Source organism: Geospiza fortis, unplaced genomic scaffold (genome assembly GCF_000277835.1).
Source record: "Geospiza fortis unplaced genomic scaffold, GeoFor_1.0 scaffold172, whole genome shotgun sequence".
NCBI lineage: Eukaryota > Metazoa > Chordata > Aves > Passeriformes > Thraupidae > Geospiza > Geospiza fortis.
The window spans coordinates 6,776,395-6,794,437 of NW_005054309.1; the positions used below are offsets into that span (position 1 = coordinate 6,776,395).

The window sequence follows — 18,043 nt, forward strand, 5'->3', positions numbered from 1 at the left end:
CCCGTGCTCAGCAAAGCACAGAAGAAGAACGCTGTTAGTATTCTTGGAGTGCTCTGAAGAGGAACAGGAAAAGGCAAGAAAACAATCTTACTCTGTACCAGAATGAAGTGCTGGAAAGTCAAAGAGGAGAATTCAAACTCCATCCTTCCCACAGCACATAATCAACATCACTCACAGTCACTCTCATGCATCACAGTGACACTAAAGGTAATAAGCTGTACGTGAAAGAAGGGAAATACTGAAGAGGTGTTGTTGCAGCACATCCCCCTTTGCTCCTGCTCTCCATGCCCTCCAAAGCTGAACATTACTCCAAGGATACTGAAAATTCTGCTTGCTGAACCTCTGCCCACCACACACCCATTCCCACCTCTTGGGATATATTTATTGATGGCTTATAGCGATACACCCTTTCAAATAACCAGAGCTCACTTAGTCTCTGAGTTTATAATTTAATGGCTAATTTAGCCTACCTTGAAATCACTGCTAAGGAGCATGAGGCAGCCCTAACCACAGACACAGCCCTACAGCCCAGGCAATATTGGGATGATATGGAAGTGTTGATGGCTCCCTAAGAGCTTAGACAGGGTGTGCACAAAGCTCAGACCTCTGGGTTGCTCCTGTGCATACAGACAGGTTAATTCAAACCTGTTTGAAATTAAACCACTGAGTTCTATTAATTCTCTATCAAGAGAAACTATTATTGAAAGAGATCCAGAACAAAACCAAATAATAAAATCCCCATTCTCCCATTGTGAAGAGCAGCTGTGTGGGGGGAAGCAGAACTGGGGACAGTCCTGACCCTATTTCCTCTACCTGCCTCACTCTGCTAGTAGACACGTTCTGCCATTCTTAGCATATCCCAAATATAAGTGCAAGAGGCACTGCCACGTGGCACAGTAATGCACACAAGGAAAATCCTCCAAATTCCAAGGTTGTATAGAAAGGGGAAAAGCACCCATTTCTTCACCTCAGGGGCAAAATCACACTTCACATGTGTGATGGACTGAATAATGCTTCATCATAAGAGCCAATTTTCTTCCAACTCCCCAGCAGCTCCTAAAACATAGATCTTAGTTTTGTACCTGATTTGCTAAATGGGTTTCCCTTCTACTATACCTTTAAAAATAAAAAGAGATTATAAATACATAATTTCATGATTTACTGTGCTCACTGGAAAGTAGATATTAGGAGGACTGTTCTCAGGTAAGAAATAAAGACTGAAATAAAAATAATCAAAAACTCCCAAACAAATATGTCATTCCCCCTCTTCCACAAGGAGAGAGTGGGTATTCCTCATGGAACACAAAAGCCAGAAGAAAAAGCTAAGTAGTTATTAATATGAAAATAGTCTGAAAAAACCTCCTATGACTTATAGCAACAAAAAGCCCTAGGACAGTTCCATCTCACACAGATTAAATTTCAGTGCTATGTATGGTAAAAACAAGTGGAAACAAAAAGTTAGAACAAAACCCACATATAATACAGGCATTGAATCAATAAAGTAATTAGGATCATAAGCATTCCAAGAAAATCAACAGTTTGGCATTCTTCTACCATGTAGGACTTTATCAGCAGGATGTAGGACTCTTAAAAAAAAAACAACAACAAAACAAAAAACCAAATATTTCTCCAGTTCTGAATCCTCACTTTGCATTTTTCACATTGCTTTGCTGTCTGAAAGGCACAGTGAGTGGGTACAGCTCCTTGGCTCTACTCTCTCTAACTCCCCTTGTTTATCCCCACCTTAAAACACATCCATTCAGAAGTACCTGCAAAACAACCATATAAATTCCATTCCCTTTAAGATACTAAAACACCCACCTCCAGTCATGGGAAAGGCTCTTCTCCACAGGCTGAAGATGTCCTGGATATCTCACTCCTTTCTGCCTTCCCTCCAAACCTGCTTTGTAGCTATAGACCAGGGTCCCAGAACTGCATCCCATCTCTTCCCTTCTCACAGCTCTGCTTTTGCCCCTCTTTCTTGAAGTTTCTTTCCAGCAGAGACTTGAGGGAGCGCAGCCCCAGCTGCAAACGTTGATGGTCATTGATGCCCTTCAACAACTTTATGTAGTTCATGAACTCCCAAATGCAAAACTCCTGGCTGCTGTTATCTGAAGGAACCTGCATCACCAGGGCTCAGCCTGGGTTTGGGATTCCAAAAGTAAAACATCAGGAAAGGACTGGGACTGACCCAGGACACAAGAAGTGAATAAAGCATCAGCTGATGCCTGTTTGATGCTCATCTTTAGCCTCCTGACAGGCCACAAGTCTGAAAAAAAAAGCCCAAACCAGATTTTAGGCACCTGTTTTGTTAATTCTTTTCACCATGTACACCACTCCCTGTTATCAAATACACAGGATTGCCTCTTTTGCAGGAAAGAGCTGTGTTTGGTGGTGCAATAACAGCTGTGGAATTACATCCAGTCCTCTCCAAAGCCACATCCAAACTTCCTGCAGTCACTTTTGCATTGCCTATGAAATGCAGGTTAGACTTTGTGTTAGAAAGTCTAAAAATCTCAGGTGCATCTGAACAAGGCTATGGAGAAGTGAAATTGCCCCACTGGTAAAAGGTAAAGGTCCCCCACTGATTTCAATATGTCACAAAATATGTGATGCCTTTTATTATAATGGAGCAAGAATAAATCAGCCTTTCATTGTCAAGAAGAGACAATATTACTTGTTCTGGAGCTCTCTGCTTTTCAGAGAGGAGTGTGCTCTGAAATATTGTCACTTTTGTTGCTTCCAATATGTCAGCTTGGAAAGAAGATCACAGAAAGAAGATCAGGCCAAGACAAACATTTTACTGCCCTTTTTTCCACCCTGATTACAATTCCTTTTGGGTCGCTATCAGGAAATTTTAGTATCTCATACCAACCAGATGAAGTTTTTTACTGGGCTCAGTGTCCTTACAAGGTTCAGACTTTGATAAGATCGTATTTCATTTTTCAGCTATTGCCCAACTGCAGTGTGTTTTATTTGAAAATTAGCTACTATTTAGCTATATCTTGTGTCACACTCTGTGTTTCGCACCCCAGAAAGAAGTTTTCAGGAAATCACTGCATCCCTAACCACCTTTGTAAACTCAAATCATAAGATTTCATTCACTCACGTGCTCAGTGTGATGGGAAGGAAGATGCGAACCAGGTGTGGCTGTGCAGAGCTGTGGTACAGCACCACTGGAAGCAGCCCTGTGTCCCTGTGTCCTCCCTGTGTCCCTGTGTCCTCCCTGTGTCCTTGTGTCCTCCCTGTGTCCTGGGCTCCAAGCCCCCACCAGGCAGCCCTGGGTGTACCCTGGGTGTCCTCCTGCCTTCTCCAGGCTCTCAGTGAACCTCCCCCATGGAGAAACTGTGATTTACTTTTTACTTAGTGCTGCCTACAAAGAGCCTCTCAATTTTTAGTCCATTAACAAATCTTTCCTGGGATCCATTAACATGTCACTGTGGAATGCCTTTTCCTTCAAAGTTTAATACCTCTTAACTCTCTCTTAATCACATTGCTCTACTCCACTTCATAGCCTGTGGCTTCAGGGAACCTTTGCCTTTTATTAGTACCCATATACAATCATGCTGTCAGTCCAAAATCCAGCGCTGCTTTGGGTTTCATAAATTCTTATCACTTTGATTTACTTGGTGTGTCCACAGCTCCTCGAGAAGGGAGATGTGCAGGCAGGGCAAGGAATGAAATGTTACAGTACAAAGCTGTGCCAGTGCATTCTTTTGGAGGGAGGAGCTGTGCCTGACAGGAGACACAGCCCCTTCTCCCCTGCAGTGGTGGCAGGCAGTGTTAACACTAATATTGGTTTGGTCAAATCCTTGGTACAGCCCCTGGGGGGATTGAAAAGATGGGGAATTTTGGCACTTGGGGACATGGTTTGGTGGTGGGCTTGGCAGTGCTGGAGCAATGGTTGGATTCAATGATCTTAAAGGTCTTTTCTGTGATTCCTGTTCTGACAGTTGACAGGATTCCATGCTCACAGCAGTGTTTTTCGCTTTTCGAAATTAAAAACTGACTGCTCCTACATTGGTAGTGCCCCATAAAGGAACCTCTCTGATGCCACAGCCTTGTGAGGGTCACAGTGTTTCTGCTTTGGCCCATCTAGAAGGTCTCTGACTGCCTGGTGAGGGAGGGACGGGACTGTCTGCTACCCATTTTCAGTCATTTGCACCTCCAGGTGAGCAAAAGGAATAAGGAAAGTCCTTCTCAGAAATGCACATTTAGATATCTGTTTTATCTCTTGTTTGAGGTGATATTTTGCACTTTATAAAGGTGTTTGTGAGTGACATAAGAAAGTTTCAGTGTGATAAAGCTGTGGTCTCTATTTGGTAAATCCCTTATTTATGTCACTGAATTCATTACTGAAGATGACAAAACTAAGTTAATGAAATTGGGTAAAAGCAGCTCCTGACAATTTTTTTGTGGTTTTGGGTTTTTTTTTCTCAATGCCATTTCTACTGAGAAGCAGATTATAATGCAATTTAAGGTGCTATACTACTAGGAACATGAACAAGATGGATTCACTAATTAAATGGAAACAAGGTCCAGCCTGACATCTCTAAAATGCAGCAGATCCCATCACAGCCACATGCTTGTCTCCCTGCTGTTGGAGATTTGTCATTTGCAAGGTACCTGGGTTTTGTCTCAGCATCATGTCAAAGAATCTGAAAAATATCTCATCTCTCTTCTAATAAGACACCATCTGCCTTTTTTTTTTAGAGTAGCCTCCAAGTAGGCATTGTCTGGGTCTGTTTAAGCACTTTCTGTCTGTTCCCAGTTTCTTATCAAGAGTTTTTTCTATTTTATTTTTTCCTACAAGTCAGAGTTGCTGCAATGTGCTCTGTGTGGTAGAAGTGTTCAAAAGCTTTAGGAATGTGCAGCTTGTACAGAATGCACTGCCTGCCTGTGAAATGGTATTAGACACTGAGAATAGAGTACATAGATTCTTTGGCATCTCTATCAGCTTCCTGTTTGTTTCTGAATATAATTTAAGTCCTAGTTTTTTACCTGGTTGGATCCTGACAGGTTACTGGGTTTGTCTATATGAATTGCCATAGCAACTGTGATGCTGGAGCAAACAGTCGTGAGCTTTACTAGCCTGGGGGTCTGCAGCAGAGCACTCTTAATTTAGAGGCCTTCATATCTCCAATCTGGGTCATTTCACCAGCTTGATTGGGCTCGTTTTCTGCACTTCAGCATGATTCACGTTGTGATCTGTGGGCTACAGGGAGAGGAGAGGTGTGAGTTTGTGTTTGTTTATTTAGGAAGGATTACACTCTCTGAATAAACACCATTCCAGAACAAAACCCAAAGTGTAGATTGGCTTAGATGTATATTTTGATGCAAAAGATGCTCAGATGTATATTTTTATGTTCTACATTATTGCAAGGCTTGGGTTCACATCTGAAGCTGAGATGAGGCACTGAGCACTAAAACATCCCCTTTAGCTTGTGTTGAAGCTGAATTTGGCCTGGGTTGTGCTGTGCCTCAGGTGCCCCAGTGCTCAGGGGCTGCTCTTTGCAGCTCTTTGCAGCTCTGGACTCTTTCACAGCAGCTGTGCTGCCATTGTTGTTCTCACAGCTTTGTTTAATTGTTCCCGTGGCCGTGCACCTGCAAACCCCAATAATTTTATATGGCAGGTTCTCATGGGAAGCCATTACCTCTGGTGTGAAAATCAGCCCTTTCCCCCAGCCTTTTCATACCTCGTTTTGTAGGTGCTAGTTTGTGTCAGAGGCAACTGAAACAACAAACCAGTGTTTGTATACTCTGTACTATTAGTGTTTTAAACACTGAAATATTAGCCAATAACACATGGGCACAGGAGGTTAATGGCCAATGTGCAACAATTTCCCTAATTACTGTACTCAGCTGTAATCATGCCACAAAGAGGAGCATCCAAGAGGGAGTTTGGGTTGATCCCACTGAGAAAAAAAAGCATATAATAAATAGTGGGAAAATGTACAAGAAAAATCATCATCTCTCTCTTCATCCTCGGCCCAGAGGACACCTGGCTGGGGACCCCAGCACTGCTCTTCCCAGCTACCCACAGAGGAGTTTTCCCCTCTCCTTCTGTGTGTCCTCATCTGCAGACCCTGCTCACACTACTCTGAGTGTAGCTCAACACCCTGCAAGCAACAGCCCCCACAGTGTGAATAAGAATTATGGGAATTATTGAAACCACGAGGGTGGGGAAAGTCACAAACAGTGCTGTGGCAGATAAATCACATGGCATTTTTTTTTGTTTTCACTGGGTGTGCCTCATTCTTTTGGTGGAGTAGAAAGCATTAGCTACTCAAATTTATCCCTTAAATAACACAAAATTTCAATGCAGATTTCAATATTGATAATAACAGGTATGTAGTTGGTCATTTGATCAGCACTTACACCTATCTAACAGCCATTACAGTTTTACTTGCCATACTGCAACTTTTTAAATAAAAATTGTGTAGCTGGAGATTTTCTCAGTTGGATCAGCTGGGTGTCAAAAGCCAAACTGCCCCACCAGTCTGTGTGAGCAGCAGAAGTAGACACCTGCCCACTCATTTTTTGACAGGCATTGGTTTAGTCACAGCTTCTGTGAAGATAAATATTATTGAAAATACATTTTCTCTTTTTCCACTGAGACAGTTTTTAACAGTTGTGGACATTCCCATGTCCTTCAGATGAATGAGGGCTACCTATCTTCTTCCTAGAACAGCAAACATCAAGCAGAGGGAGCTGAAATTACTCTGAAAAAGCAATTTTATGTGAATCTGGAATATCCGGAGGTGCACTGACCTATTCACTCACATTACATCTCCTTGACTGCTGTTGCTTGTAGAGAGATGAGTAAAGCCAGAAAAGTCACTCAACTTTTGCCTTTTGGGCAATCCCACTCTGCCCTTCTTCCTTAGAAAGCTTCAAAAGCAGCTATTTTCACAACCTGAGTGTTAACAGAGCAGGCTGCTGTCATGCAGTTACCAGGTGGCTCTGTCAGACTCAAATCTTGGTCTCCTGTGCAAGCACAGAATGGGGGAAGAAAAAAGAGAAAAAATGTAAGACAATGGTAGTTTTACAGTCTCCTTTCTCAGCTTGCAGACTGGAGATAGGAGAAGACAAGCTTTATGATGGTGAGGAGAAATCAATACATTTTCATTGATTCTTGTAGCTGCAGAACTCTCACCCAAGCACAAGTACAGGGGTGAGAGCAAGGAGTTCATGACTGTCCTGCCACACTAACCATGTAGAAATCCTCAGAAATCTGCTCTGGGCTTCACCAGGGATGGAGCCTGCTCCCTGACATGACTGCAGCAACAGCAGCTGGCCCAGGATCCCTCTCAGCAGGGGGAATTTGCAGGTCCTGCAAATTATCCCCTGCACAGGCCAGAAACTCCAACAAAGCCGGGGGCAGCTGCAGCTGAAGGCGCAGCTTCACTTAAGGAAAATGCCTTTACAAAAATACTATTTTCAAACAATTACACAAAGTCTATCGAAACAATGCACTGTGTTCCAAAAGAAAGAGGTCCACAAAGTTATATGTGAAGAACGACACAGAAATAGAAACATCAGAACAAAACAGCTTGGAAAACCAGCTAAGAAGTTGTATATTCAGACCAGAATGCAATTAAGAACTTGGAACAAGCACATAGTTTTGAAACAAAAGGAACTGGAAACAAATTTAAAAAATTGAATATGAAAAATAATTGAAGCAGACTTCTGAGGGTTACATTTAGTTTATATTTTTGCAAATCCTCTAAAAAACATCAGTGGGAGTCTTTTAGAGTTGTTTTGATTTTGCAGAAACATTAATTTCCTTAATTGGCATTTTCAGCTTTGGTTAGAAAATTTCTGACCTGCTCAACTCTACTGAGAATCTGTTCATTAGCAAAGTGTGAGGGTCTGTCACCATTTTCAGTTGCTGCAAAGCTGTCAAATGGTGTAAAACTTATTGGAAGGTCCTTTTACTGTTATGGGCCACCTTTGCAGGTGACATTTTATAACAGATTTGATTGTGCCACGATGGACCTGACCTTTGTGTCATGTCTTTTCTTGCCGTTTCTTCAGCAGAGTCCATTATCTCTTGATCCAAATTCCTTCAGCTCTTCTCTTTGACTTTGTGTTACTTTCCACTTCATTCCCAGGCTGCACCGCCTAACACCCTATACCTGCTTTTGATGTCACCAAACAGGGACGATGACTATAAAGTTATTTCCTTTTACAAGTCAAACCTGGAAGGTCTCTCTGTTGTTGTTCATTCTATTTCCATTGCTGGTGTAAGTGTCCTTGTTGTTTTTCCCACTAGTGAAGAAAGGGCAAGTGTCATAATCACTGAAGCAAAGACTTCGCTTTGAAGCCGTATTGATTTTTTCCTTTTCCCTTCTGAAGCTTTGCCAGGCTCCATAAAAGCCTGTCTCTTGTTCTGAAACTCTTTGGACTGAGAGACAACAGGGGCAGCAGAGCCAGCGGGGTGCAGTGGGAAGTTAGGGCATCTGCTGGGGACTGACAATCATGACAGCAGCACGGAAAAGAAAGAGGTCATTTTATTTTTAACTGTACTCTGAGAATGGCTGTGCATCAGAACAAAGCCAAACGGGGAGCTCAGCTTTAATTCCAATTTGTGATTCCTCCTTGTCCGAACCTGAATATGCCCATTTTTCTAGGGTTAAGCTGTTGACATCAAGACACTGAGACCACTTAAGTGACTTGGCTAGAGGCTTAACCATGAAGGTGACAGCAGCAGGAGGTTGTGGCACAGTGCTGTAGGGATGTGAGCCTTACCCTGCACTAGACTGGGGCAGCAGCATCAAATGGACTGGTAGAGAAGGTCCAGGGCTACCACAGGACTCCTGTTCAAGGGATCTGAAATCCTAGTTTATGCAAACCTAGTTTATGCAAAGCAGAAATATCCAATAGCATTTATACAGCTCACATGTATGGCAAGGACCCAAAATGACTCTGTTCTGCCACAAAATGCCTCTGTCTTTTGTAGGTTCCTTGCAGTCTGTGACCACCTACACTTATTTATCATCTGTGCATTGGAGTCTCTCACTCTTAGCACAAAGATAGGTGCTGGCTTTAAGCTTTAATTAGAAGTGGTCTCCCAGTGCCTCCACCACTCTTCCAACATGTTTCATTCATGCTGACTCGGAGGAAAGAATGTCACTTATTAAAGCATCAATGCCACTTCTTGCCATGCTTCTGTGTTTCTTGGAGCTGTCAAGATGGGAGAGTTGGGTCTTCCAAAGCTCATTAGATAAACAGCTGCAGCTGGAGCTGCTTGTAAAATTACAGCAGCTACCTTTTACAGAGTAGGTCAAGTAATAGCTGTAGTAGTTTTCCACAGTTCCTTTTTTGTTTTTTTAATTAGTACCTACTGCCAGAAATTAGATAACAACAATAAGATTTTACTCCTCATGAGTGTAGTCATGAAGTTCTTTTAAACCTAAAAATACATAAAATGTCTTCCAAATTCTCAGCTATTTTGAGAATTGTGCATATGAGACAGCTGGAAATGAGACTTTTTTTTAAACACCTCTGAAAAAACCTGTTATCAACAGCAATGAGAGGGTTTTGTTGATTAAAGGATGTTTTCCTCTATTCATTTGTAAGGGAAGTGAATCATTAAGTGCTGTCTGAAAACCTTCTTCATACTGAATAGAAGGAAAATGCTTTGTGGTCATTAGGGCTTACAGGAATAGCCTGAACACCCACCACCATCTATTTGTGCTGCAGATCAGCTCTGCTCCAGCTGCTGATGCCACTTGTCAGTGGGCCCCCCCCTCTGCAACAGCACCACTGCTGCTTTCCTTCTCCTTCAAACCATCTCTCCCAGCCAGGGCAATTTTGCAGCCTCTTTCTCCAAGGAGAGGAAGCATCTTAAAGCTGTGCCTCCCTGCACAGGGGAAGAAAAGCATAATTTATGTTGTTTGCCCTGTCAGGACCTAAGCACAGCAAGTAATGAACAGAAGGAAGCTGTTTGGGTGTCCTGGTTCAGCTTTGACTTTGCAGTTTCCTGCTTTACCTTTTGGGGCACGTCACACTGTTGACTTCTGCACCTGTGTTACCCACCCGGTTCTCAGTGTACATTTGTTTTCATTATTCCTGCACCCTCCTGCTGTTTTTTCTGACAAGCTCAGGATCTGAAAGCTGCTTTCCCAGACCTTTAAGTAACAACCCATCATCAGCTGTGCTGTGTATGGGAGGCTGCAGCTTGAATTTGTTTCCACAAAAGGCACAAGAGCTGCCTAATCAGCACTTACCTAAGTTTGCTCATGCCAGACAGAGTCAATTTACAGACCCTGCCTGCTGTTGACCCTGCTGTCTGCTCTGGGTTATTCTGGCCTGCCTCCACTTTCTGAAATGGAATGTTAGTATTTTTAATTGCAGGTTTTAACTCTTGCCTAATGGGGCACAAGCTCATGCTGTTAGAGATCTGTCCAAGATAAGTGAGAGGGACTGCATGGAGAGGAGCTGCAGTTGCTGATAGGGACAAAATGGGTCTGTGCCTTCTGTCCCTCATCTGCCATTGAATGCAGGTGAAAAATCTCAGTACCACTGTCCCCTTGCCCCTGCTGCCCAGCTCACAGGCACCACCATGGGGCAGAGAATCCAGATTTTGGAACGGGATGCCTCCCTGCCAGTTTAACCCAGAGCAGCTCTGAGGCTGCCACTTGCTCGTGTTGCAGCTGAACAAGAGGATTTATCTTGTGGGTAGGCATCTCAGGCTTGCGTGGGGTAAATGCTCAGTGCAGTCTAGAAATCATGCTGGTTTATTGCTATTCTTTCCTTTTTGTTGGTGAAAACATGTGAAATAAAACTAGTTCATTCAAAATAATAATTGCAATGTAATTTTGTGAACATTTTGAAAAATATGGACTATTTTTCTAGATGTTACTAAATTTGACCGAAGAAAATAGGAAAATGTTTTTTTTTCAAAACCAAGAAATAAATGATTGGTAAAATTATTATAGCACTTCTTTCTCTTTGATTTTTAATGAGACTTTTCTTTCTTCTATGCAACTATCTATTGTTCCCATCTTAAAAATAGTTTCACATTATGGGAAAAACGTAGTCTATAGCATAGCTTGCTAGATGGGGTGTCAAAGGTTTGCAGCCTGCAAATTCCAAATTCAGCTCCTTATCATATGATCAGTTTTCACCACCCACAGCCGGGTTCTGACCATTGCAACACAGACCCAGGATGAACATCCATGAAAAAATAAACTCAGCACCTACCTGGGCGATTGTGGACAGGTCACAGAAATTATGAAGCCAGCTTCACAAGCTGATTTACGTCAACTATGAAGAAGCTGCAGATCTGCTCTACTTTGGAAACAAACAGCTGAAGATTTAAGCTGCTGTCATCTAGTGTGCAGAAAAAGCACAGAAGGTCTGCTGTGAGGTAACAGCTGTGAGAGTTAAGGTCACCAGCAAGCCAACAGCTCAGATTAAAATTTTAAGCTCAGAAATATTTGCTTGTTTTTTCCCTAAGATTTTTTCCCAAGATTTGATTTGCTGTTTCTATTTCCTTTGCACACCAGACCACAGACCTAGCTCCATTACCATCATGGCAGTGATAAAAACCTGAAACAAGCTCTTTGGTTGCTCTCTCCTGCTGCGTTTCAGTCCGATACTTGTAAATTCCATGTGGAAGGCTGCAACCACTTGTCCTTACCAACCTGCACAGAGATGCTTTCCAGCTGCCTTTTGACGGCCTTTCTTGGTTTTCCAGTGAGACTTTGGCACTGCCCAGACAGCTGGAGGAGCTATGGAAGCTGCAGTGTTTGTGGTGTAAAGCTGGAAGTTTTTTTACACTATCAAAATGCTTGTACAGAGCAGCTGCATTCCAGTCACCGAGTTGGAGTGTACCTGTGCAACAGCCTCACAACATCCCAGGGTTGTGTGTCATTAACATCAGCCAGGCAAAGATATTTTTACACTCAAAAGTTGAACAAGAACATTCAGGATTTCTTTTTTCATTAGCATGTACCTATAAGAATGAAGATGGAAACCAGAGTAGATATTAATGCAAATCTAATTGCAGGAGCTGTCTGAATGCCAGCCGGGAAATTCCTGTTGTCCAGGATAAAAGACAAGACATGTCCCATTTCCCAGAAGTGCTCTTCATTAACTTTGTGAAAGTCAAACAGCTAATATCCAGGTAAGTGTTCTTTTGCTCTCATCCTCTGAAATTGCAGGACTCAAGGTACACAGCTAATGGTCACAATATTAAAAAAGGTTATTTTCTGCTGATCGGATGTGAACCATGTATAATCATACCAACCCAAACACCTCTACTGCAAACCAAAGGCTGCTATGCCCAGTATCTGGGTTAACAAGATGGCAACTTCTTGGCAAATTATTCAAATAAATGAGAGTTTGTTGAAAATCTTGGAATCAATGAGTCCAAGGAATGCTCACAGCTGTTATCTGAAATTCATAATTTTCAGCTTTGACTGCTAATCTGAGAAAGCAGCTTTACAGAAGCCTTACACATCAACAGGATGGACATGGATGGACGTGTACTTGGTGCTGATTGCACCACAGGTAGTCCCCTTCAGCTGGCGCTTTTCCTGTTGATCTCTCCTAAATGGATGATGTTTAGTAGCTTCATAAGCAATGAAACCATCAATATCTGTCAGGATTTACACCTCTTTGACCTCAGCATGGGGCAAATATTGCTATCACCTTTATGTGTTTTGTTCTGTTTGTTTTGAGCTTTTCAGTTAATCTGATTGCAACACACAGCATGAGGCTCAGAGGTTTGAACAAATGCAGCCAAGGCATTTGTGTAGCTCCTCTCCAAGACATAAGTGATCATATTCTGCATAGGTCTCTTAATGGCACTAATGATTTACAGGACAGTCAGTTCTCTCTCTGGTAAAATAAGTTCACAATGATTTATATGTAGTATTGCTCTAAAGTATGTTTTTATAAATCTAGTGGTCCTAAGTGCTTGTCACATATATGTCAGAGACCACACAGAAGTCTAAAAATACTCATGTAAACCCTTCTGCAAATGCTTGACATCAATGCAGCTATTGTATATTTTCATGCTCAACACAGGTTAAAATAGTGCCACTCACTGTGACAGTGTAACTGGGGGCTGCTAAGATGACAGAAATAATTTATTATGCTGCTTACAGCTAATAAAACCCCATGTGCTTTGGGGCAGTTTTTGAAAATACAACTCTCATCCTTTTCACTTGTGAACACTTGCTGTTCCTATCATCTCTGGTAGTCCTTAGACAAAGGTTTGAAGCCTGCAAACACACTCAAAACTAGGAGAAAGTGAAATGTCTGACTGCATAAAATAAGGACTCCCTTGCACCAGAACAAGCAGCCAGTCTTTTTTGTTAAGTACAGCTATTGTGTGTTAAATGTGTCTAAACCCACACTAACTCCTGAGGAGAATCAGCCCATTTGATCAAAGAAGCTCAAACTGGCAAAACACAGCAGTCTCACCAAGTCCTGCAAGAAGCCCCATTTCTGCTGGTGTGCCAGACTGCTCAGTAGTGGTTTGATCTCCAAAATTCACTCCTCTGGGCTGGTGTTTTTCCTCCAGCTCTTCTTCCCTGCTTTCTCTCCCCTACGGCATTTCTCTGTTCTGCATTCCCACTTTGCTAACTCACTCACAAAGCAATATCACAGGGAATGAGGCATTGTGGAACTGGCAATTGTTGTAAACCTCATCACTGTGCCTGATCTTGAATGCAACTATCTCATTTTGGAGCTATTTATAAAAATAGAAGAAATAAGAACAACTCTAGCCATCTAACCATCCCAAGGCAGAGTTCACTCTGAAATGCATTCCATGCTGTAGAAGCCATGTGCAGTTCCCCTCAGTCATAACTATGCTCACTATTGTGAAGTTTCTACTATAAACTCTTTTAAGTGAGGATTTTCCATGCCATTCAATTCTGATCACTGCTGGCCTTGCTTCCTCAGCCTGAGGCACATCATAATAAAATAAAAACTGGGTATGAAAAGGTGTGATTGTGCGATCTATGCAACTAAAAAAATAATTATTGTTAATAACATATGTGTATGTAAAAATAACTGCTCATGTCAGGCTTTCATAGTTAAGTGTACCTGAAGGACAGAAGGAGTAGTAAATTTGTTCACCTCCTTTTGGTTCTCTTTTAGGCAGCAAGGAAAAACAGATAACCAGTAAACAATGATTTATCCAATACTAAAATTCCTACACTAGGCACCTAACACTGGTGGTTTAGTTTACGAAGGAAGAAATTCATACTGATAACCTTCAACATCCAGCACAGACCTACAGCAGAAACACCTCCTACAATCATAGCCAAAACTTCAACCCTGCTGCTCCCTTAAGAAGGGAAGCAAAGGGCTGTTCCAAGTTAAAAATGAGTAGAAAATTGGGTTTGATGCTGCCCATCTGTGTTTCATTCCCCCTGCAAGGAGAGGGGCTCATCTTTCCTAGGTGCAGTCAGCAGAAGTTTGGCTGTTTCCTGCAGGGGCTCAGCTCCATGGAGCAGCTGTAGCACAGAGACAGGCACTGCAACAAAACCCACTTGAGAACAAAGCTCTGAGAGCCTGCACAGCCCCAAAAATCCAGCAGCACTTGTCTGAAGTGTGGCCATGAGCTGCAAGGTGTTTATTTTTAAGCTTCTTAATCTAGCAAGCAGTTCAGTTTATGAGGCTCTGCTCGTGTCTGGAGGCACACACTTGCCTTAGCTCCAAGTTCCCTGTGAAATTGCACCTGTGGCATCTTTCAAAGGCAAAAATTGCCATCTGTGTGTGGTGGATAACTCCCTGGCACATGCCTGTCATTATTGACTGATGGCATTCTTGTACCTAGCCAGGAGAGGCTGGCCTTGCCTCTACTGGATGCTGGAGACACTAGAGCAGCCTGGATTTCCATTCCCCCCCTGAATAGTAATCCTTGTAGCTGGGAGTTCATAATTTAATATCCCTGGATAGATATGCAACTACAAGAAAAACAATTTAAAGCAAAATTCCTACCTGAAGGAACAAGAACACAGATAAAGTGAAGAAAACATTTAAATTATTTCAAATATTTGCATTTGTGTGAGACAGTAGAAGCAATGTGAGAGGGAATGAAGAACAAAATTGCACTTATCACACAAGAGACATTTTTTTAAAAACCCAACAAAACCTGTAAAGAAGCAAGAAAAAATAAATTCATAAATGAAAGGATGATGGCATTTAAGTAAATGATGAATTGGAGACAGCAAACTGCAACTATCAATAGTCCATACAGCAACAACAACTCGATAAAATGCAGAGAGTTTCTAGTTTTAAAATAAAATTGAATTACAGAATGGAGCCAGGACAAGTATGAATTCAACAAAGGGGAATTCACATGCAGTATTACAATACAGTCTAAAGTCTAGTAACCAATGAGCCCTTTTAGACTTCAGATAAACTGTATTGTTGAAAAAGGATTACTTGTATTAAAAAAAAAGTCATCTCAGATATATCATTATTATCAGTATTGTATTAAATTTTATGTTTCTTTTTCTGTCAAACACAGCAAAATCTGTGAGTTTTTTCATGTTTCCATGGTGTATCTCAGAAGTACAGCTGGGAGTGCTCTTCCAGAGAAATCTCTTTTCATGGATTTAACCCTGCTCTTTCCTCCTGGACAAGGCAAAAGGAAAATGCCCCAAAAGGTTCCTGGCTGCAGCAATTAAGGTTGTATCTCTTGCTGGCTTCTGGTCAGCCTTCAGAGAGTCAAGATACTCAAAATAGCCTAGAAGAAAGAAAAACCAAACTAAAACAAAACAAACTCAAACCTCAACTCCCAGCCCCCAAACCCTGGCTTGTTATTTGTCTTCTGTTACATTTTCTGCTCTTGGAGAGCGAAGAGGAAACCAATGGTTCCTGTTATCTTCATCTTCTGTGGAGAGCAGGGCACACTTATTCCAGTTAACTGGGGAGAGGGAAAAATATATTTATGGCAAATGGATGGATGTTAAAGAAAAAATCAGCATGTGATTGAACAAGGGAATCTCTACTAGCTGACCAAAAGTAATTGGTTTTGGGTGTTATTTACCATAGTGAAGATCCCACTTGTCACTTTTCATGAAATTTCTCCAGACTTACCTCTATGCCAATAAGAGCAAAATTTATTCATTAGTTCAGCTGAATATCACCTCTGCATAAGAGAAACCTTATGAAAAGCAGAAAAACCAACACTATGCAACCACACATTTATCATCAATCAGTGAAATATTGCACGACTTTTTCTGAAAATGCATGTGGTGTCAAATGCATTATTTCTAGAACCTTTTGTATAGACCTAATTGCTCAAAATTACTGCTGAAGTTGTTTCTACAAACCACTGGATGAAACAGGTACACTGTACACCTCACCCTCCCACAACTGCCTCGGGCCGCAAGGTTCTGCCCTACTCCTCATTTTATTCCAGGGAAAATTTATCAAGTGTAGAAATCAAGTGTATTGCGCAGGATCTGGCCCACAATTGCTTTGCAGTCCCAGAATTTCCTTTTCTGTCCTTCTTGCCCAGGAGGTCCAGTGAGGCTCCCTGAGTTCCTCAAAAACTGAACAAAATCACTAGATGAAATATTTTTCCTTTTTTTGTATTTTTAATAATGCAATTGAAGTGTTACCAGCTCATAGAGTCTTTCACCAACCTTTTGTTAACTGAGCTCTGGTATTATCACATCTGAGTGCCAGCAGTATCAACTTCCATTTGAAAAAAAGTTGCTGGCTCTTATAGCTGTAAAGCAAAAACCTGGGTATCCCTATAGGCTCAAAAGCTCCACTTTTTTTTTTTTTAATGGCATCATTATAAATCTCAGCTCACAGATGCTGTTGCCTGGCCTTGCTGACATCGAGAGGGAAAAATTCAGATGACAGAGAAAATCTGTCCTGAATTTATAGCAACATGTGGCCCAGTTGTCTGTCTCTTCCCTTCCAGAATGGAGAAGAACAGAGCAGACTTCCAACTGCTGTAAAGTGTCATTGTCTTTGACATATAGGTCAACATATAGATTTGAGGATCAGGAAGAACTGAATGTTCCTTTCTATACATAGATTTTAACATAAAAGTTACTACAGCATGCTAAGGCTGCAGACTGGTACTAATCTTTTCTTTGCATCCATGTAACTTCAGGGTTTGGTTTTTTTTAATATAGAAGACTTTTTCCCCCTGAATTTTTGCCTTACATGCAAATATCCATAAGCATATTGTAAAGCATATTTTAAAGCCCGGTAGTGCTCATAAATCAGGATACTGATACTTGTAATAATTTCTGTGAGTGGGTGTTCCTGTGCATGAGAAGATACGCAGAATTGGACAGTGAGATGAGCCATGATGAGCATTAAAGGTCCAGAAGCAGATCGATAGCTGGTGTCAATTGCCAGGGCTTCATTGATTCCAATGGTCCCACAAAAAATACTAATTCAGCTGGAGCTGAAAACATTGTCATCATCTTATCAGCTGCTCTGTGACACTGGAGAATGCAGAATGAGGGGCAGGCATTACCTCCACACCTTTGAATGGTGCCAAAAGGTAAAATTCCCTGGTTAGTCTCATGTTTTGAAATCTCCTTTATTGGCTGCATGTGGGTATGCATGTGCAGACAGATGCATATATACACCGGAAGACATTTCATTTTCTGAGACAAATACACAGCTTCTGCTGCTGTGATGGTACTTTTATCTTCAAGTGAAAACAAAACAAATTTCAAGAGATTGTATAAAATTTGCTTGTACAAATTTGTTGCACTTCTACGAGGTTTTTCATTCATCCCAGTAGCAAAGGGTCACGAAACTCAGGTTTTAATCCATGATTTACATACAATACTCAAATTATTTTTCAAAACTAAAGCTTATTACAGAAATTATGATTTCCCAGGTGTACAAATTACTGAGAATTATAATATCAATGAAAAGGAATGAAGCCAGGTTGCATATAAATCTACACCTCCTAGGTGACTCTCAATAGGTTTTTTTCTAAACATTTTCCATCAGATAAAGTTCATTATCTTGTTCTAACAATTTCCCATTTCACAAAGTTAAGGTTTTACTGAACCTGTATATAAGAAATTTATTA

The 18,043-nt window shown here is 41.5% G+C and overlaps 1 protein-coding gene across 1 annotated transcript in view; it reads right to left on the reverse strand.

Annotated features, from left to right (window-relative positions):
• The window catches only part of NAALADL2 (N-acetylated alpha-linked acidic dipeptidase like 2), a 421,140-nt gene extending 409,867 nt beyond the window's left edge, over window positions 1-11,273 (reverse strand). Inside the window, exon 1 of the mRNA XM_031055528.1 lies at window positions 11,209-11,273. The gene's annotated coding sequence lies outside the window, so the exon portion shown is untranslated. The remainder of the gene's footprint in view (window positions 1-11,208) is intronic.
• Between the last annotated feature and the right edge of the window lie 6,770 nt (window positions 11,274-18,043).